The sequence below is a fragment of the Marmota monax genome, unplaced genomic scaffold (genome assembly GCF_021218885.2).
Source record: "Marmota monax isolate L192 unplaced genomic scaffold, Marmota_monax_Labrador192_F-V1.1 WCK01_AAM20220418_F8-fsc00024, whole genome shotgun sequence".
NCBI classification, from domain to species: Eukaryota; Metazoa; Chordata; class Mammalia; order Rodentia; family Sciuridae; genus Marmota; species Marmota monax.
Genome location: NW_026695224.1, coordinates 7,119,696 through 7,141,879, shown reverse-complemented (window position 1 = coordinate 7,141,879; position 22,184 = coordinate 7,119,696). Strand labels below are relative to the sequence as shown.

Genomic DNA, 22,184 nt, shown 5'->3' with positions numbered 1-22,184 from the left:
GGTGTAACTTGTAATCTTCCTCTCGACTGGGTGATACTAGACACTGGGCGACACCTCACCTCTAAACTCACCTCCTATGTCTCACCATGGGCAGCTTCTCATCCATTCCCTCCCATAGTCCCCTAGGCTGCCTCCTGGCTAACCTAGGGTCTTTCTCTCACCTCAGACCTAAAATTCCAAAACCTTATCCGTTTGTGCAATCGGACCTGGACTCGATATCCTTTGGACTCCAAATGGCAGCTTAATGACACTCTAGGTCCCAGTATCATTAGGGGTCTTTTTACTTTCCCTTCAAAAACAGTTGGAAAAAGTCACTAAATAAATGGATAACTCTAGCCTTCAACAACAGAAACAGAAAATGCTGAGGCAGGGAGGAAAAGTCTTATTTACAGATTTACAACATCATAATATCAACTATCTGTTTAAAAGGAAAAACAAAAAACCTCAAAGTATTAAAAAAAAGAGAGAGAGAAAAGGATAGCCCATTCAATAGAAATAAAATTGACAAGAAAGCCCATACACTGAACTTAAGAGACAAAATTTTAAATCAACTGTCTTAAATATGCTCAAGGCTCTAATAGAAACTATGGCTCAAGAGTGAAAATAAATCAGGGGAGTGACATGAAGACAATGAAAATATCAATAAAGCCAAGTGTAGTGGTATATGCTACTTGGAGACTAAGGCAGGAGAATCATAAATTTGAGGTCAGTATAGGTGATTTAGTTAGAATCTGTGTCAAAATAAAATCTTAAAAATGGGGTCAGGGCAGGGGCTGTAGCTCAGTGGAAGAGGGCTTGAAAAACAGGTAAGGTCCTGGATGGAAGGGAAGAAAGGAGGAAAAAGAGGAAGAGAAAGGAGGAAATACAAAAGATCAATGCATAAATAGAATTTATTAAAAGCTAACAAACAAGAATTCTGGAGCTGAAAACTACAATAACTGAAATAAGAAATTCACAACAGTGGTTCAAAGGAGATTTGAGCAAACAAAGGAAAATCAGCAAACTTGAAGATAGGAAATTTGAAGTTGTCCAGTCTGAGGAACAAAAAGAAAAGAGTGAAAAGAGTCTGAAAAACCTGTGAGACAACCTCAGTCACACCAAGTTACTAGTACATCCTGGGCATCCCAGAAGGAAGAAAGTGAGGAGGAAGTATAGGGAGTAACTGAAGAAACAATGGCTGAAAATTCCCTTAGATGAAAGGCATGATTCTTACACATTCAGAAAGCTCAACAAACTCCAAGCAGGATAAACTCATTGACACACTGACACAATCTGTAGTCAAACTGCCCAAGAATAAGACAAAAAGAATCATGTAAGCAGCAAGAAAGAAAGCTCTCAGCCCCCAGGAGCCCACTTCTGTAATTCCAGAAGCTCCAGAGACAAGAAGTTCAAAATTCAAGGCCAGACTCAGAAACTTGGGGAGGCCCAAAGCAACTTTGAGACTTTTTATTTTAAATTCTAAGACTTTGTCTCAAAAAAAAAAAAAAAAAAACAACTTTTTTTTTTAAGGTTAGGGAGTAGTTCTGAGGTAAGGTGCCAAGAGTCAAATTTCCATTAACCCAGACACTCACACACAGAAAAAAGATCTCAGCTAACATGGCGGGATGGAGCACACACTCTGGTAAGGGAATACCAGTGACTGAGAAGGCTATAAGACAGGAGGATCACAAGTTCAAGGATAGCCTCAGCAATTTAGCAGGACCCTATCTCAAAATAAAAAAAAATTAAAAGGACTGGGATACAGCTCAGTGGTAAAGTGTTCCTGGGATCAATCCCCAGTACAAAAAAGAAGAAAGAAAAAAGAAAGGTATGTCTAAAAAGTAAAAGACAGCATCAATAAAATAGGACTGGGGGTGTGGCTCAGTGGGATTACTTGCCTAGCATGCATAAGGCCCTGGAATCTATCGCTAGTTCCATTAACAAATAATAAATAAATAAAATAGAAATAAGATTAATCAAGGGTTCCTCATCAGAAACTATGAAAATCAGAAGCAGTAGGATATTTCAAATGCTGAAAGAAAAAAATCATTGAGTAGCTGGGTGCGGTGGCACATGCCTGTAATCCCAGCAGCTGGGGAGGCTGAGACAGGAGGACTGCAAGTTCAAAGCCAGCCTCAGCAAAAGCGAGGTACTATCCAATTCAGTGAGGACACTGTCTCTAGATAAAGTACAAAAGCTAACATGGTGGGATGGAGCACACACTCTGGTAAGGTAATACCAGTGACTGAGAAGGCTATGCAATAGGGCTGGGGATGTGGCTCAGTGGTGGAGTGCCCCTGAGTTCAATCCCCAGCACACCCCCCACAGCAAAAAAAAAAAAAAAAAATCATTGACTAAGAAGTCTATATCCAAAAAACTACTCTTTAAGAATGAAAGAGGGTTGGGATGTAGCTCAGTGGCAAAGCATCTGCCTTACATTCGCAAAGCCCTGGGTTTACCCCCAGTTCAAAAACAAAAACTAAAAAAGAATAAAAGAGAGGGAGCTGGGGTTGTGGCTCAGTGGTAGAGCACATGCCTAGCATATGTGAGGCCCTGGGTTTGGTCCTCAGCACCACACAAAAATATAAATAAAAATAAATGTATTGTGTCCACCTACAACTAAATGTGTATGTGTGTTTTAAAGAATGAGAGAAATTAAAACATGCTAAGGTAGTTATTAGAAGAAGTGTCCTAAAAGGAATGCTTATGACAGTCCTTAGCATGAAATGATGGATACCAGAAAGTACCTTTTTTTCTTTTTTCTTTTTTTTTTTTGTGGTACTGGGGGTTGAACAGGGGCACGCCCTACACCCCTAACCCCCTCTCCCCTTTTTTAAAACTTTGAGACTGGGTCTTATAAGTTGCTGAGGCTGGCTAGCCTGAAACTTGTGATTCTCCTGCCACTACCAAGTATCTTGAAGAAACAAAAGCATTGGTAAAGGTTAGTACATATATAAAAAAGACAGCATTGTTGTACCTTTGCAATATGAAGTCCTACTTTTTTCTTATACCATCTTAAATGCAAAGGAATAAAACACTTACTACAAATCTATTAATGAGTTGGATAGGTAGAGTACGACTATAATCCAAGATATACAGGAGGCTAAGGCAGGAAGATGGCAAGTTCCAGAGATGCCTGAGCAATTTAGCAGGATCCTGTCTTTTTAATTTTTTGATACTGGGCATTGAATCCAGAGGTGCTTCACCACTGAGTCACATCCCCAGTTCCTTTTTTAAACTTTGAGACAGGTCTCACTAAGTTGCTCAGGGCCTTGCAAAATTGGTAAGGCTGACCTTGAACTTGTGATTCTCCTGCCTCAGCTCCCCAAGTCTCTGGGATTACAGGTGTGTTCCACCATGCCCAACCAAAATAACAAAAATAAATATGTTAATGAGCACACAATAAAAATATAATCTTTGACAATTAGGATATAAGGCGCAAGAACAGAGAAATTTAAGAGCACAGTATGTGAACCTCTCTTTTTGTGACTGGTTACTTTATTTAACATAATGTCCTTACTGCTCTTCCATATTGTACCATGTGCCAGAATTTCTTTCCATTTTAATGCTGAATAATTGTATATGTTATGGCCCACTTCTATAGATTTTTTTTTATTTTTTTAAAGTTTTTTTTTTTAGATTTGATGGACCTTTATTTTATTAATTTATTTATATGTGGTGCTGAGAGTCGAACCCAGTGCCTCATATATGCTAGGCAAGCACTCTATCACTGAGCCACAATTCCAGTCCTTTTTTTCAAAGGGGTTTTTAGAACATGAAGCATGATCTGCTACAGAATACAGGCCTCAGTAGCATTCTTAGCTTTTTAATACGAAGCAAAAGTTGTCTGTCTGGGTAGCAAATCCCAAGTTATAACCCAATTTTCAGCTCTAAACTGCTTAGAAAACTAACCAAGGGATTCTGAAAATCAATCTATTTATTTACTTATTTATTTATTATTTATTTATTTATTTTAGTGATTAAATTTCCTAGGCTGGCCTCAGATTTGAGATTTCCCTGCCTCAGCCTCCTCAGCAGCTGAGATTACAGACATACTCTACCAGGCACAGTGAAATTTAATTTTTTAAAATACTTTTTATTGAGCCAGTCTGGGGATGTAGCTCAATGGTAGAGAATACCCCCAGGTTCAACCCCCAATGACAAAGGGGGAAGGGGATAAAGAAGAAAAGTTTTATTAAGAAAGAGATAGGGCTGGGGATGTGGCTCAAGGTGGGCTCGATCCTCAGCACCACATAAAAATAAAATAAAGATGTTGTGTCCACCGAAAACTAAAAAATAAATATAAAAAAAAGAAAAAGATAAAAAGATATACAGCTGGATGTAGTGGCATGTGCCTATAATACCAGCAACCTGGGAGGCTGAGGCAGAAAGATTTAAGACTGAGGCCAATCCCAGCAATTTAGCTAGACCCTATCTCAAAATAAAAAGGGGTGGGGATACAGCTCAGTGGTAAAGTGCCAGTACCAAAACAAAACAAACAAAACCCAATACTTAAAAACAAAAATATGGGGAAAATAAATAAATAAATAAAAGGAGGAAGGAAGGAAAAAAGGAAAAGATATGCCAGGCATGGCGATGCACCCCAGTAATACCAGTAGTAGGCTACTAGGGAGGCTGAGAATCGAAGTTCAAGGCCAGCATTTGGCAACTTAGTGACACTGTCTCAAAATTTAAAAAGGGCTGGGCATGCACTTCTGTGGTAAAGCCCTTGCCTGGCATATGGGAGGCTCCTGGGTTCAAATGCAAAACTGTCAAAATTAAAAATTAAAAAAATAGATTTTTCCCCCTCTTCAGGGCATTGGCCATGTTATAGACCTCAAAATCCTAAAAAAGAAAGAAAAGTTAAAAGAAATTAACTATTTTAATTCTGGGAATATCTCTATTCTTATTTCTTTATTTTTCAGGCTAATATGACATTAATATATAACAGCATTAGTCCTAATGAAAATTAGAATCTAGAAGAAAAATAAAACAATTTGTAATTTTTACCCAGAAGTACATCCTTCTAAATTGTTTCCAGTAGTTAACAAATACTTAGATTATTCTATTAATGTACAACATATGAAATCATTATAGAAGACCAAACAGTAAAAGGCTTTAAATTTTATACCATTTTACAAAATCCCACCTAGCTTTATTCTATGTATTCTTGGCATATTTCTAATAATCTAATTATGTTATCTATACATTCAACCAAGTTGAAATTAGATTTGCCAATCAAATAGAAAATATCTGGCAAAAACAAATTACAGCATAGCTAAAGAAGCTCAGCTCAAATTCTAACTGCCGTCTCCATGTTGTGTTACATTTTTTTTTTTTTTTCTTTTTGGATACTGGGGGTTGAACCCAGGGTCACTTTACTGCTGAGTTATATTCCCTGTCCTTTACAACTTTTATTTTGAGACAAAGTCTCTCTAAACTGCAGGGTCTTGCTAAGTTTTCAAAGGTGGCCTCAAACTTGTGATCCTCCTGCCTCACTCTCCCAAGTCACCGGGATCACAGGCCTTGAGCTCCACATTTGGCTATGGCTACCTTGAATAATTCTTAAAACCTTCCAGTGGTTTCTTCATCTGACTAAGTTACAGGGCTCAGAAAGATGGCAGAATTTAGAAAGAATATTTTCAAATTCCTAAAACATAGTAAGTGCTCATTAAGTACATTTTTACCTCTTACTGCCCCGTTGAATGAGGATAAATCATTCAGATTCTTCATTTACCCATGAAATAATACCAAGATTGGAGCCTACTATATCTGACTATGTGGTACCCATTTTCCAAATCATTTTATACAAAAAAATTTTTTGAAGCACTGGGGAATTAATTCACAGGGATATTTAACCACTGAGCCACATTCCCAGCCTATTTTATTTAGAGACAATTAGGGTCTCACTGAGTTGCTTAGCACCTCACTATTGCTGAGGCTAGCTTTGAACTTGAGATCCTCCTGCCTCAGCCTCCTGAGTGGAGCAGATGGGATTACAGGCATGCATCACAGCGCCCAGCATAAAAAAATTTTTTTTAAAGTGTTGGGGGTTGAGCTCAGTGTTAAAGCACCCCGCCCGCGCCCCCCTGAGTTAAATCTCCAGTACCACAAAAATAAGAAAAATGAAATAGAAAAAAGAATGTCCTGACCAGCGAGGTGGTACACGCCTGTAATCCCAGAAGCTCTGAGATAGGACAATTGGAAGTTCAAAGCCAGCCTTAGTAACTTAGTGAAGCCCAAAGCAACTCAGCTAGACCCTATCTCTAAATAAAATACAAAAAAGGGCCAAGGATGTGACTCAGTGGTTAAGCACCCCTGAGTCCAATCTTCTGTACTGCAAAAAAAAAAAAAAAAAAAGAAAGAAAAAAAAAGAATGTCCCCAACTGAATGTGCACAAAAATGGTTAAAATCATAAAAATTGTTATAGATCCTTCATCACAATTTTAAAGAAGTTCCAATGATTCAATTTTGAAGTTTAATTTCCAGCCATTCCTCAGTGATGAATTTTACTTTCAATTAATAAATAATTCTATAATGGACCTTATAAAATTGGAATTTCACAGGTTCTAAAAATAGACTATCATGGTTGGAATTCTGGCTTCATTGCTTACTATGCAAGCCATTTAATCATTTTGAAGCTCAGGTTTCTTCATCTGTAAAATGGGAATTGTTTACTAATCACATGGAACTACTGTAAAATAATACATGTAAAGCACTGTGTAAAAACACTCAAGTGTTTTCAAACTATGCTTCTTGGAATGCTGGATAATCTGTAGCCACTGAAAGGAAGAAATGGCCTATCCTTCCCCCAAGTAAGGTTTCACCTTGAATATTTCACTTTCATTTTACAAACAATACCTTCACAGAGGATTTCTAAAAAAAAAAAGAATTAAGAGAACTGAAAACCACAAAACTAGTACTTGTATACTGCTTATATTATTAACATCTTCCTCTACAGATTGCTAGACATTTACTAGGTGCAAATTACTTATTGGCATTCACATTTAAAATCTTTAAACATAATCTCATCTATACTCATGGTAAAAACTGAATGAGGATAGGGCTGGGGTTGTGGCTCAGTGATAGAGTGCTTGCCTAGCAAGTGGGAGGCACTGGGTTCGATTCTCAGAATTACATTTAAATAAATAAAATAAAGGTCCGTTGACAACTAAGTAATATTTTTAAAAAACTGAATGAGGATAAATCTTTTGAAACTGAAATTAGATTAGAAATTTCCTAATAGCTACTAAGATGGGTTGGAAGTACTAGTCTAGAACATCAATTACACCCATACCAAATTAAGTATAAATATACATTCTAAAGCCAAATAAATTTCAACTAGCACTAAAAATAGGAAACTTTCACATGTAGGGTTTTTCAATGTTTGAATATAAAAACTAAAAGATGACGCCGGGCGTGGTGGCGCATGCCTGTAATACCAGCAGCTTGGGAGGCTAAGACAGGAGAATCGCGAGTTCAAAGCCGAGTTCAAAGCCAGGCTCAGCAACCGCGAGGCGCTAAGTAACTCAGTGAGACCCTGTCTCTATATGAAATGCAAAACAGGGCCGGGATGTGGCTCAGTGGTACCAAACAAATAAATAAAGTATTGTGTCCATCTAAAAACTGAAGGAAAAAAAAACTAAAATATGAGACAGCCTTGATTATCACTACCTAAAATGAAATGCCATTGTAGGATTTAGAAAAAAATACATTAAAAATATGGAAGTGGGGGACTAGGGTTACTCAGTGGTAGAGCACATGCCTAGCATGCATGGTATCAGGTTTGATCTCCAGTACTACAAAATATACATGCTTAATTAATGTAGCCTTCCCTCTCATACCTATCATTTCCATCATCTCCTTTCTGCCTTCCCAAGAGTCTATAGTCATTCAACAATTAGGCTTCTCTAGAACTTCTCAAATTCTTCTACCAGTAATCTCCAATGCTGTCTTATCAACTTCAGTACCCTGGTGACTTTTTTCATTCATCCAATCTTTAATACTTTTTTTAGTTGTAGATGTGGTGTTAAGGATCGAACCCATTTGCCATCACTAACCCCAGTGACAACTGTATTATAATCACCACTCTAATTTTATCTCCAGATCTCCACAACTATTAGGCTTCTCTAGAACTTCTCAAATTCTTCTACCAATAATGTCCAATACTGTCTTATCAACTTCAATACCTTGGTGACTTTTTTCATTCACTCAATCTATCATATTGTATTATAATCACCACTATAATTTTATCTCCAGGTATCCACCCAATTCAATTCAATTAATATTTTCTGAATATTAATCTGTTTATTACAAGCACCTTATTAATACAAGGTTAATACTGATTTATACACTTTACTTCAAGTGGCTCTTGCCTCTGCTTAAAAGTTTTTTAATTAATTTCCTTATGCTTCTAGGCTATCTCTTTATAGTTATTTTATATTATCTCTCTTCAAGCCTCATATTAAATTTCCCTTTTCAGCTAAGGACAGTGTCACCTCTTAGCCTTCTGGGGTTTTTCAGTTGAAATTCACCACAAAATCATCTTTTCAGAACCAAGTATGTCTTTGCACCTATCCTATTTTTCCTACCTATTCTCGGGAAAGGAAGCACGGTCCTTCTCCAAAGCAAATATTTCACCTCTTAACCCCATTCCATTCAGCCTTTCAAAAGGACTTGTACCCACATGTATTGCATCTCTCTTGGCATTCTTAATTATCCTGTTGCAATTGCCTGCTTCTCTTCTGAGCATCAGCACATTATCTCTACCTTAACAAAAAGGTACAAACCAAATCATTCTATTTCTCTTTCCATTAAATGCCAAATACTTAAGTGATTCACTTCCTCTGAGACTGGGGCATATAAAAAAGACAGGCGCTGGGGTTGTAGCTCAGTGCCTAGCATGTGTGAGACACTGGGTTCGATCCTTAATACCACATCTACAACTAAAAAAAAAGTATTAAAAAGAAAGAAAGACCTCCAGTGACATTTCCATTTTTCTAAATACTTGTTAACCTTTTGTGCTTTGTAGTTTCTGCCAGTATCATATTACTGCAACTATACTATTCATGGTTATTATCTAGACAAATCCAAAGGCTCCCTTAAAACCTATCTTTGACCACTAAGAAAACATTTGCCATCACTAATCCCAGTGACAACAGAGACTAATACTGTCTTTTTTTTTTTTTTGAGAATTTTAATATTTATTTTTTTAGTTTTTGGTGGACACAACATCTTCGTTTGTATGTGGTGCTGAGGATCGAACCCGGGCCGCACGCATGCCAGGCGAGCGCGCTACCACTTGAGCCACATCCCCAGCCCAATACTGTCTTTCATATGAAAACTCCCATCATTTATCATATACCATTAGGTTTTGAGTATCTTAAGACTGTGGCTGAGCTTGGTGGCACACCCCTGTGATCCTAGTGGCTCAAGAGGCTGAGGCAGGAGAATCCAGGTTCCAAGCCAGCCTCAGTCACTTGGCGAGGCCCTTAGCAACTTTTATATAAGATTTGGGGATGTGGCTCAGTGGTTAAGTGCCCATGGCTTCAATCCCCAGTACCCCCCCCCAAAAAAAAAAAGGAAAGAAAAGAATATATTCAAGCAGGGAAAAAAAGTCAACTATGACATTCTTCTCAGGTACCAGCCACCACACTGCTTACGCTCTAAGAAAAGATGTTGAAATGTTTTGTAAACTCAGTTCACTGAACCCCTTCATTTCTTGGAAATTCTCTTAGTTTCTCTTACACAGCATTACCTTGGATTTTCTTTCCTGAGGCTTTTCTTGCTTTTCTGATTGATTTTAAATATTTTAATAGACACAAGTTTCTATATGCATTGACTTCATGTCTACCAAATTCATTTATCATTTCAATCAAATCTTGATACATCTTTAACATATCCTCTAAAATGTAATTTCACATTCAAATCTTTGAGAAATTCAATTTCATTTTTCTTGAAATACTACAAATTATTGTCTTAAAACTTTTTACTACTGGCATAAAATAAAGATATATGAAACCTAACTTTGTATTACTTTAAGGAGACCGTGTAATGGACTCATTAGTCCCCTTCTTGAAGTTTCTGACCTAACATATGCTAAGAAAGCAATACCGTAGAGGTTCCTATTTATATGATATATATATATACCCTATCTGTAGTGCTGGGAACTTTGGTCATTTCTGACAAATTTCTATAAATCTCAGGAATAATACAGAGCTTTGTAATACTTTTTCCCCCTCCTTCCCCAGAAACTTATTCCAAAGTATACTGACATTTTCTAATAGTTACAAAATTTACCTTGACAAAAACATTTTTTCCTCCTCTGTCTCCTTAGGTAACATTTATTTAAGCTATGTATTTAATTCTTCACAAATTATATCCCCTAAAGTGGTATACTGTTGGGCTGGGGATGTGGCTCAAGCGGTAGTGCACTCGCCTGGCATGCGTGCGGCCCGGGTTCGATCCTCAGCACCACATACAAACGAAGATGTTGTGTCCGCCGAAAACTAAAAAATAAATATTAAAAAAAAAAGTGGTATACTGTTCAATCCACCTTAAAAACTAAACTTTTTTAAGGATCAAGAAAAGACAACAGGGCTGGGGTTGTGACTCAGTGGTAGAGTGCTTGCCTGGCATGTGTGAGGCACAGGGTTCCATCCTTAGCACCACATATAAATAAAATAAACATATCAATTACAACTAAAAAATAAATATTAAAGAGACAAAAGTGCTGAGCATGATGACCCATCTAATCTTACGTACTATAGATGATAGAAAGTTCAAGGCCAGTCTGGGCAATTTAGGGAGACCATGACTCAAGATAGAATAAAAAGAGCTGATGCAGCTCAGTGGTAGTTTCCTAGCATCCATGAGGATCTGGGTTCAACTGTCAGTACAATAAAATAAGAAAATGAAAAAAAAAAAACAGTTTCTTATAATTTTATAAGAAATAATTGAATTTTATAATTTGAATATTACTTCAAAGTATAAAACTGTGCTATGTTACAATTGGCAATAAACCGATAGGCACAATGGTGTACACCTGTAATTCGAACTACTCAGGGGGCTGAGAAAGAAGGATTACGAGTTCAAAGCCAGCTTCAGCAATTTAGTAAGGCCCTAAGCAACTAACAAGACCCTGTCTCAAAACTAAAAAGAGTTATCAATGTGGTTCAGTGGTAAATTGTTCCTGGGTTCAATTCTCAGAGTCCCTCCACAAAACAGAATCTTCAGTTTTCCAACAAGTATAGCATGAGTACTCATTTTTTAACTGAAAATCCTTTCTTTTTGCTATCTCATATGCCTTTCTATTAAAGCTCCTTTAGGCAGAAATAGCTATTCATAAAGTAGCTCTCTTTGGATTTTTTTTTTTAAAGGAACATAAGATGTAAAATTACATTAGTAATCAAACCACATAGCTAAATTTGGGGTAACTGGCCTTTTTTTCATATACTACTTAAAAAATGTAAATTAGAACAAGTTTGGAAAACTACAAGGCATTACCACTAATGTTGAACATACATGTATCTATGACTAGGTTTTTCACTCCTAGAAATATAAACTCTACAAGAAATGTTTGCACATGTGTACCAAGAGACATGCATGGTAATGTTCACATCAATATTATTCACAATAGTCTAAAATTGAAAACATGTCTATCACCAGCAATGTACAAGAGTACCCTTTTCCCCACATCCTCGCCAGCACTTGTTGTTGTTTGACTTCATAATGGCTGCCAATCTTACTGGAGTGAGATGGTATCTTAGGGTGGTTTTGATCTGCATTTCTCTGACTGCTAGAGATGGTGAGCATTTTTTCACGTACTTGTTGATTGATTGTATGTCCTTCTCTGAGAAGTGTCTGTTCAGGTCCTTGGCCCATTTGTTGATTGGGTTATTTGTTATCTTATTGTTTAATTTTTTGAGTTCTTTGTATACTCTGGATATTAGGGCTCTATCTGAAGTGTGAGGAATAAAAATTTGTTCCCATGATGTAGGTTCCCTATTTACCTCTCTTATTGATTCTCTTGCTGAGAAAAAAACTTTTTAGTTTAAGTAACTCCCATTTGTTGATTCTTGTTATTAACTCTTGTGCTATGGGTGTCCTATTAAGGAATTTGGAGCCCGACCCCACAATATGTAGATCAGAGCCAACTTTTTCTTCTATCAGACGCAGAGTCTCTGATTTGATATCAAGCTCCTTGATCCATTTTGAGTTAACTTTTGTGCATGGCGAGAGAAAGGGATTCAGTTTCATTTTGTTGCATATGGATTTCCAGTTTTCCCAGCACCATTTGTTGAAGATGCTATCCTTCCTCCATTGCATGCTTTTAGCCCCTTTATCAAATATAAGATAGTTGTAACTATCTTATTGGTGCGGCCAATTTGGAAAGCAGTATGGAGATTCCTGGGAAAGCTGGGAATGGAACCACCATTTGACCCAGCTATTGCCCTTCTCAGACTATTCCCTGAAGACCTTAAAAGAGCGTACTACAGGGATACTGCCACATCGATGTTCATAGCAGCACAATTCACAATAGCTAGACTGTGGAACCAACCCAGATGCCCTTCAATAGATGAATGGATAAAAAAAATGTGGCATTTATACACAATGGAGTATTACTCTGCACTAAAAAAATGACAAAATCATGGAATTTGCAGGGAAATGGATGGCATTAGAGCAGATTATGCTAAGTGAAGCTAGCCAATCCCTAAAAAACAAATGCCAAATGTCTTCTTTGATATAATGAGAGCAACTAAGAACAGAGCAGGGAGGAAGAGCAGAAGGAAAAGATTAACATTAAACAGAGACATGAGGTGGGAGGGAAAGGGAGAGAAAAGGGAAATTGCATGGAAATGGAAGAAGACCCTCATTGTTATACAAAATTACATATAAGAGGTTGTGAGGGGAATGGGAAAAAAAAACAAGGAGAGGAATGAATTACAGTAGATGGGGTAGAGAGAGAAGATGGGAGGGGAGGGGAGGGGGGATAGTAGAGGATAGGAAAGGTAGCAGAATACAACAGTTACTAATATGGCATTGTATAAAAATGTGGATGTGTAACCGATGTGATTCTGCAATCTGTATTTGGGGTAAAAATGGGAGTTCATAACCCACTTGAATCTAATGTATAAAATATGATATGTCAAGAGCTTTGTAATGTTTTGAACAACCAATAAAAAAAATAATCTATAGATAAAAAAATACACCAAAAAAAAAAAGAAAAAGAAAACATGTCTATCATACATTAGAATCAACAGCACTTAGAATGAAAGAAGTACTTCTGCATGGAAAAACAGAAATATCATACAGAAGAGTATACTAACCCAGACACAATGACCCACACCTATAATACCAGCAATTTGGGAAGGTAAGGCAGGAGGATCACAAATTCAAGTCCTCCTTGAGCAGTTTAGTAAGAGCCTGTCTCAAAATAAAAATAAGAACTAGATACATAGCTCAGTGATACAGCACTTGCCCAGCACATGTAAGCCTCTGGGTTTGATCCCTAGCAAAGGGGAAAAAACTTTTGCCTAGTAGTCAGGTCACCTCCGGGAAGATAGAATGGAAGTGATAATTAAGTATTTGAGGGGAGCTTTGGGGTTGCAAATGATGTTTTTTTTTTTTAATTTGGGTGGTAGTTTCAGAGATGTGTTCACTTTGTAATAAATCATAGACATATGCATATTATTTATATACTTTTCTGCATGACTTCAAAGTTTTTTAAAACCTAACTGAAATACAGAGTATTTGTCATTAAAAAAAGTAGCAAATATAGGATGATCTCTGAAAGGACCAGTAAATTCTGTTACATTATTGATTTCAAGACATTTTCATCAAAACAGAATAAGCATGTTCATATATTTTGAGATGCATCGAACCCACTCAATTATGTAATCTCTGAGTCTTCCCTAATATTAGAAACCTTGAGAATTCAGTTTCTCTGTACCTAGATTGCTTCAACTATAAAACAGACTAAATAAGTACACCAAATCTATAATCCTAAATTTCTATGTTTATTTATTTACAGTACTGAGGATTGAACCCAGGGCCCTGTACATGTGAGACAAGCACTATAACTTAACTGAGCTACATTTCTCATCCCTAGATTTATTTTAGGTTAAGAGGACCTGTTTCTTCAAAGGTAGTGGGGATTGAACTGAGGGCACTTGAACACTGTTACATCTCAATACTTTTTAGTTGTGAATGGACCTTTATTTTATTTATTTATATGATATGCATGCTGAGAATCGAACCTAGTCCTTCACACTGAGCCACAACCCCAGCACTCACCCCCACCCATCCCCGTCACTCTTTTCTGAGATAGAATCTTGCCAAGTTGCTGAAGAGCTTGCTAAATTGCTGAAGATGAACATATCCTCCTGCTCAGATCCCAGGTCGCTGGACTGTGTGAGTCACTTCACTCAGGTGAAAAAATCTTTTTTTTTTGCTTGCAGGTGTGTGTGTGTGCAGGGGGCGGGGGGGGGGGGTATTGGGGATTAAACCCAGAGGTACTTCACCACTGAGCTACATCCTCAGCCCTTTTATTTATTTATTTATTTGAGACATGGTCTTACTAAGTTTAGAGATTCACTAAATTGCTGAGGCTGAACTTGCAATCATGCCTTCAGGGGCTGTGGGGCTCTAGCTCAGTGGCAGAGCACTTGCCTTGCATGTATGAGGCACTAGGTTTGATCCTCAGGATCACATAAAAATAAACAAATAAAATAAAAGCATGCAGTCTATCTACAACTGCAATCCTGCCTTCAGCCCCTCTAGTAGCTGGGATTTAGATGAGAGCCAGCATTATATTGTCTTTCACTTTTGTGGTGCTGGAGATCAAACACAGGGTTTCACCTGGCACAGTGATGCAAGTCTGTAATCCTAAAGACTCACTCTCAGCCCTAAATGCCTTTTGAAAAATAAACATTGCAAAGACAGAAATTAGCTTTTAAATTTTTTAAATTTATCTGATCTGTGATATGGACAGAATATAATTTTAAGATAAAACATGGGCTGGGGATGTGGCTCAAGTGGTAGCGTGCTCTCCTGGAATGCCAGCAGTGCTGGGTTCGATCCTCAGCACCACGTACAAATAAAGATTTAAAAAAAAAAAAAAAAAAAAAAAAAAAAAAGATAAAACAAACTTTGCCAGATATAATCCCAGCAATTTGGAAGCCTGAGGCAGGACCATCTCAAGTTTAAGGCTGGCCTAAGCAAGTTAGCAAGACCCCATCAGATGGAGGGGGATTGCAAATTTAGCACTGGGCTGCTGCGAGCTAATAACTGACAAGGCTGCTATTATAATAAGAATATCAAGGCCATGAAACTTATATTCTGCACCATCACCTATTATATATTTAAATTCATCTAATATTATCTCAGTTGAGTATACCTTATCTGAAATGCTCAAGACCAGAGGTGTTCTGGGTTTTGTAATATTTCCATATGTATGTATGAGGTATTTTAGGGATGGGATCCAAGACTAAACATGAAATTAATTTGTTTCACCTTCTACAGATAGTCTAAAGATAATTTTATACAGTATTTTTTACTGTGCCTTCATTTTGACTGCAATCCATCACAATTAGATCAGGTATGGAATCTTCCATTTGAGGTGTCATGTCAGTACTTAAAAAGTTAGGGATTTTGATACATTTTAAATTTCAGGTTTTCAGCTTATGGATGCTCAATCTTTATTATTTCTTTCACAACTTTATATCTAATTTCATCTGAATTATGAGACTATTTACAAATAAAACTTCAAAAACTGAATTGTTAAAAAGATCAGCTCAGGTCGTGGTGCATGCATGTAATTGTCAATCTCTGGTACACCCCATAAAATCATCTCAGTTATCTTTTTCAAAGTGAAGCCCAAAGTGGAGCACACTCTGTAATCCCAGCAGTGCAGGAGGCTGAGGCAGGAAGATCTCAAATTCAAAGCCATCCTTAGCAACTTAGTGAGGGCCCTGTCTCATTAAAAAGAGCTGAAGATGTGGCTCAGTAGTAAAGTGCCTCTGGGTTTAATCCCTGGCACCAAAAAAATTAAAATAAGAGCTAGGCACAGTGGCCCATACCTGTAATCATAACAGCTTGGGAGGCTGAAACAGGAGGATCCCAAGTTCAAAGCCAGCCTCAGCAACAGTGAGGCACTAAGCAATTCAGTGAGACCCTGTCTCTAAATAAAATACAAAATAAGGCTGGAGATATGGCTCAGTGGTTAAGTGCCTCTGTGTTCCATTCCTGGTACCAAAAAATAAATAAATAAAAGTTAAAAAAAATAAAAGCTTTAAAAGATAAACATGAAGCTTGCTATGGCATCACATGTAGTTATATCTATCCTATCCTGAAGTAACTATCATTGTCACATAAAGGCAAACTTCATTTTCTACAGTACTTGTCTGACAATGGTGTTCAAAACTTCATTTCTTGCCAAACTTTTTCTTCCCTTCATCATCTTCATCTCAATCATTGTCACCATCTCTCTAGTTCCTTAAGTCAGGAACCATTACTGAAATAATTTTTGACACCTTTCTTCTAACATCCAATCAAGCCATCATCAAGTTGTTAATGGCTCATCCTACCTCAACCTATTTCTTTTTTTTTTTTTAAGTTTGACCATTTTTTTTAAAGAGAGAGAGCGAATTTCAATATTTATTTTTCAGTTTTTGGCGGACACAACATCTTTGTTTGTATGTGGTGCTGAGGATCGAACCCAGGCCGCACGCATGCCAGGCAAGCGTGCTACAGCTTGAGCCAAATCCCCAGCCCCTCAACCTATTTCTTATATGTATGTTGTATGTATATGAAAGGAAAAAAAATAAAGGAAATATATGAAAAGAAGATAATGCTTTCTTTCACTTCTGCAGCTGCCATCCTAATTTCAGCTACCATTATGTCTAGTCAAAACAACTATATATTAAAATATTTTTGCTTCACTCTGGCCTTATCCAATCAATTTTCACATTCGTAATTTTTTTTTTTTTTTTTTTGGTGGGGGGAGGTTTATCAGGGATTGAACTCAGGAGCACTCAATCACTGAGGCACATCCCCAGCCCTATTCTGAATTTTATTTAGAGACAGGGTCTCACTGAGTTGCTTAGTGTCTCCCTCTTGCTGAGGCTGGCTTAGAATTTGCAATTCTCCTGCCACAGCCTCCCAAGCTACTGGGATTACTGGCATGCACCACCGTGCCTGGCTCACACTGGTATTTTTAAACTATAAGTTCTTTCTTGCCTCATAGTATTCAAACATATTTCTCTTTTCCAATAAAACTCCTTTCCCTCTTTACTTGTCTGATTTCTTATTATGTCTCAACTTAAATGTCACTACCTGAAAGAGGACTTCACTGATCACAAAATCTAAAATCCTACCCCTTTATCTCATAGCAGTCCATTCTTTTCATTGACTTCATCATAAGTTGTCATTTTATATTTATTTACTTATTCTTTACCTATCTCTACTATTAAAGTGTGCATCCCATGAAGGTAAAGATCACTAAACTTAATATAACATATAATAAATTAATACAACATTTAAATTTGTTTAATAAATAAATGGATGTGAACAACCCAGAGACTAGAGATTAAATTATAGCTGAAAAGTGGCGTCCCCTTCTGTCTCCCACTGTCACTTGATTAGCTTTCCAACTGTATCTAAAAAAGAAGAACACAAATGTTCCTGAAAACTTAAAGGCAATACAAGAGAGATGTCAGGAAGTGAGACAAAAAACATTGTTTCATGGGAAGAAGAAATCCCTAAGGGCCACAACAAGAGGTGAGGGCCAGGCATGGTGATGAACTCCAATAATGCCAGTGGCTTGATAGCCCAAGGAAGGAAAATTAATTCCAAGTTCAAAACAGTCTCAGCATCAGCAACTCAGCAAGACCCTGTCTCAAAATAAAAAATGGCTGAAGATGTTGCTCAAAGGTTAAATGCCCCTGGGTTCAATCCCTGGTGCCAAAAATGACACAAAATAAGACAAAAACAAGAGATGATCTTATTCACAAGGTGGAATTCAAACTGGCAAGTTACAAGAGGTGGAAAGGGAATGAAACTTCAATAAGGAAATAAACAGAAGCATAAAGTGCTACATGATAGTACCCATAAGAACTTATCTTTACAAAGTTAAAAGTATAAAAAAGCAAAATCTTACATTTATGTAAGAAGTCTATCTCTTGTTAACACTACAAAGAATTTAAAAGGTTAAAAATAAAATCATTCTCTTTTAAGAAAGTGTCCATAAATCTCTTATAACTCCAGTTTTCAGTTTTTAAAGTTTTTCAAAAGGACTGGTGATACAGCTCAGTGGTAGAGTACTGGCCTAGCATGTTTGAGGCTATAGGTTTGATTCCCAGCACCAAAGGGCTGAATATAGCAAGTGCGTGTCTGAGCTGGATGTATATAGCTTAGTAATAAACTGCTTGCTTAGCATGTGCCCAGGTCCTAGGTTCCAAAACCCAATCAACAGGAAGAAAAGAAAGTTTTTCAAACACTTATATAACATGCTTTCAACAGTTTTCACATTGATCAACAACCTCAAGTTTTGATATTCTTCCCTATGCTCTTTATTCACTGTACTGATTATTATTATCTGATAAAATTTCCCCAGTAGGTCTATTACCTGTCATTTTTTTTTACTCTGACCTCTTTAGAATGTCATTTTTCTTTTATTTCTAGTTAGCTTTTTCTTCTATTGTTTACATTAACAACACATTTAACCCTTTAGAATATCTAAACTTTTCATGTACCAAAATTAATTGCATTAGATAAGTGGTTTGAAGCTAAGAGTTTCTCATAATACATTCAAATTGAAAAAAACTTTATATACTATTATATACTCAAGAGCATTCTACAAGGCTGGGGTTGTAGCTCAGTGGCAGAGCACTTGCCTTGAATGCATGAAGCCCTGGGTTCAATCCCCAGCATCACACTAAAAAATAAATAAATAAGTAAACAAAAATAAAGATATGATGTCCATCTACAACTAAAACAATTTTTAAAATTAAAAAAAAAGAAAGGCAGTCTACAACTAAGCTACATCCCTAGCCCTTTTCCCTTTTTATATTTTATTCGAGACAGGGTCTTCCTAAGTTGCCCAGGCTGTCTCAAGCTCCAAAGTAGCTGGGATTACAGGTTTGCAGCATGGTCAGTTTCATTAATCTTAATCTTGTCCTAGGCTTTTTTCATTAAGGATGCTTTTAGTTTTTTAATCTTTATTCATACCTGTCCCTCCTTGAGATTTTTCTTTAATGAATGTGCTTTGCAAAAGGCCAACTCTACCACTACTTGTTTTTAAACATTGGTCTTTACACTTGAAATCCAAATAAAATTTTTGTATTTCAGGGGACAAACCTCATAAAATACTGAGAACCTTAAAACTGTACAAATGCTGGAAATTAAATTTTACACTGAAGAAATCTAAAGGTGGCAGAGGTCAAGAAAACTGACTACAGCTACACAAGTACGTCTTGATTCTCTTCAAGTCAAGAACAGGGTTTTACTGGTCATAATCACAATATTGCTAGTTTTTAAAAATTTTTATTTTAGTATACATAGACACAATATCTTTGTTTATTTATTTTTATGTGGTGCTGAGGATTGAATCCAGTGCCTCACATGTACGAGGCAAGAGCTCTGCCACTGAGCCACAACCCCAGCCCTACTGTTGTTATTTCTAATGGTAATTTCCTATGTCCTTAGGACAGCACCCCCCCTAGTCAATCAATCACAAGTTGTGTTTTTTGATTTGATTTGCTTACACTATATTATCACCTCCCTGAAATTCTTCATGAGGAGAGTTACCCTTAACCAAACCTGAAAGACAACTACTTTTTTCCCCCAGTGCATTTCATGTCCATATTATATGGTCTGTAACTTATATGAAACTCCCTAAGGACTGAGACTTGCTAATATTTGTAGTACATTGTAACTATTTAATATTATCAAATTCAATGAAGAAAGTCTTCAAGATACATAAGAGGTTTAACTTGCCCTGAGAAACGATGTTCTTCACTTAAACCTGTAAGTTTCCAGGTTGCCTGCTGTAGGCAAAAAGCTGCATCTAAATTCAAATTCTGTAAATTCAAGAACAGAAAAAACACTATGCTCATCACTTTGCACTACAAAGAACTTAAAAATCTCCTCCTCCTGCATTGTTGAGTACTCTCAAGTTCACCTTCTGTATATTTAAGTGTTTGTAGACCAAGTTGTTCCTTTAAAACTTCCTGCATAGATATGTACACAGTTTAAGTAGAAAGTAACATCAATAAGAGGAAATCTTCTCAGTTCAAATCATGGTTAAGAACTGGAGAATGTGAAATCAAAAGAAAGAAAAAGGTGAAAAGCAGCATGCAAAACTGAGGAACTAAACTGTGACAGTGGTTTTATTAATGAACATAAACTTTATTTAATGGGGGGGGGGAGGGTATCTGAAGATGTATTTCACATAAATGGATAAAAGTCACAATAGTGTCAAATCCCAAGCTTCATAAAGAAATTGTGTAGCACTACTAAGATTGCAACTTTAATTCTTGTCTACTTTGTTCCAAAAAGTTTTATTTTTCTTTCTTTCTTTTTTTCTTTCTTTTTTCTTTTGAGGCAAAACAAAACCAAAAAAGGAACAAACAGAAACCTCTCTCTGAGCTGGCGGCTGCAACAAGCCAGTTAGACACCCAGGCAGTCTGAGTCGTTCTTGGCTTTGGGATGGATGTCGGAGAAGAGAGTCCTGGAACCACCCATCGCGTCCCACACCCAGACATACATCGAGAAGGAGCAGCACTGGTAGAACTCAAACCGGCTCGTGGGGTCCTGGCCAAGCTTCAGAGGTGGAGAGGCCCTCGGGGTTGCCCCCCGGAGCCAAAGAACACAGGAAAAGCTGGGTGCTAGGAACCAAGAGGCGAGGCCTGGGAAAGTGCCGGGGGCGTCCCGTGCTCCGGGGCTCCCGGCACTCACGCGGGACGCCCTGTCATGAGTCACGCAGGCGAGACAGCAGGCGGGGGAGAGGTTGCAGGATGGAGGGAAGCCCGACCCTCGGAAGGGAACCCACAAGGGAGGGAGGCCCCGACCTCTCGCGGGGCAGGGAAGGGGGTCCACCTCCTCCACGCCCTGCCCGCACCTCCAATCAACGCAACAGGCACGGTGGCCGGGTCCCGACCCCAGGGTCTGCGGGCTGCGGGGCGGGGGGCAGCAGCCCGCAGCCATGACAGTCGCGGGGCGGGCCGCAGGCTAGCTGGGCCGCACGTGCGGGCAGCACCCCCTCCCCGCGCGCCCGCCCCTCCCGGGGCGCTCGCCCCCACCTCAGACAGCGGCGGCGCGGCCCTGCCTGCCCCGACCCCCCCACCCCGGCCAAGCAGCGGCGGCGGAGAAAGCACGTACTCACCGCCGCTCGCTGGCTCTCGCGCTTCGCCATGACTGAGGTGCCCCCGCCGCCCCCTGCCTCGACCAAGACTGACACGCGCGGCTGGCCAGACGGGGGCAGCCGCAAGCGACCACCTGGCTGACAGAACCCTCTCCCTCCTCTCCTCTCCCCACCAGTTGAGCCGCAGCCGCTGCCCCGCGGTGTCCCCGGGCTTCCTCCCCACGCCTAAGGCGGCGGGTGGCAGCGGCGGGCGGCGGCAGCACTTACCCGCGGCGCGGCCAGGCCCCCCTGTCAGCGCGGGGCCGGGAGAGGAGGGAGGAGTGCAGGGGCACCGCCTCCCCCGCGCCGCCACGCACCCGCCTGATTGGCCCAGTTCACTCCCCCAGCGCGACCCCACCAGCCCCTGCGAGCGGCACTCCAGCAGCACCGGCGCATCATTTGCATATTTGTACCCGCGCCGCTGATTGGCCAGGCGAGCGGGGGGGCGGTAATGACCGCCGCAGCTCCAGTCGCCACACCGGCAGTGTCGGGCTACCCCGGAGGGAGGATCCCCTTGCCGTTCTCCTTCCTTCACGGCCCGGCTTGACCTAGAGCAGAGGGCGGTGGAAGGCGGGGTTGCCCTCCTGCTCCAACATGGCCCCGCTGCGCCACCGACCCAATCGCCGGCGCGGTTACTCCTAGAGCCCCAGGCGGCCACGGGGCGGGGAAGGGTTGGGGCCGGGCGCCCTCTGGCCGGAGCACGGAGCAGTGCAGTGGCCGGGACTCCCCTCGCTACCCCGCGGCGGCCGCCACGTCAGGCCGCGCCCTCCCGGCTGCCTCTCTCCCTCTCGCCGCCCACCCGCGG

General features: G+C 39.3%; 1 protein-coding gene across 9 annotated transcripts in view; it reads right to left on the bottom strand.

The window, feature by feature from the left end:
- Chd9 (chromodomain helicase DNA binding protein 9) overlaps positions 1 to 22,184 on the bottom strand; it is a 248,012-nt gene that overhangs the window by 159,063 nt on the left and 66,765 nt on the right. The window contains exon 1 of one of the 9 annotated variants that reach the window (XM_058575841.1): positions 21,608 to 21,699. The exons of 7 other annotated variants lie outside the window; for them this stretch is intronic. The gene's annotated coding sequence lies outside the window, so the exon portion shown is untranslated. Of the gene's footprint in view, positions 1 to 21,361; positions 21,544 to 21,607; positions 21,700 to 22,184 lie in introns of those variants that run through there. One more of the 9 variants, XM_046434312.2, reaches the window with a different exon arrangement.